Source organism: Triticum aestivum, chromosome 7D, assembly GCF_018294505.1.
Source record: "Triticum aestivum cultivar Chinese Spring chromosome 7D, IWGSC CS RefSeq v2.1, whole genome shotgun sequence".
In the NCBI taxonomy this organism is placed as follows: domain Eukaryota; kingdom Viridiplantae; phylum Streptophyta; class Magnoliopsida; order Poales; family Poaceae; genus Triticum; species Triticum aestivum.
The window spans coordinates 3,120,047-3,120,562 of NC_057814.1; positions in this window are offsets into that span (position 1 = coordinate 3,120,047).

Sequence of the window (516 nt, forward strand, 5' to 3'; positions counted from 1 at the left end):
GCCGGGTGCCACGTCGCGCTCCCGGGCTGGCTGGGCGCGGCGGCGGGATGTGTCCGGCGGCGCGGACGCGTCCGGCGCGGCGCGAGGGAATTTTTAGGGTTCATCTGCGTTTCGTTTTCGGGAGGGGAAGAGTATATATAGGTAGAGGGAGCTAGGAGAGTCCAAATGAGGTGCGGTTTTCGCCCACACGATCGTGATCGAACGACCTAGAGCATGGAAGAGAGTTTGGTGGGTTTTGGGCTGGTTTTGAGGGGATTTTTTGCTGCACACACAAATGGACTTTGCGGATGCCCGGTTAACCGTTGGAGTACCAAACGACCTCCAAATGGAACGAAACTTGACCGGTGGTCTCCGGGTGGAATACCAAGGCCACTTGACAAGCCTCGGTCCATTCTGAGAAAGTTTGACACCCGCACACGAAAGAAAACAAGAGGGGTGCGCCGGAGGAGATGGGAGCGCCGGATTGCAAAACGGACAACGGGGAAAATGCTCGGATGCATGAGACGAACACGTATG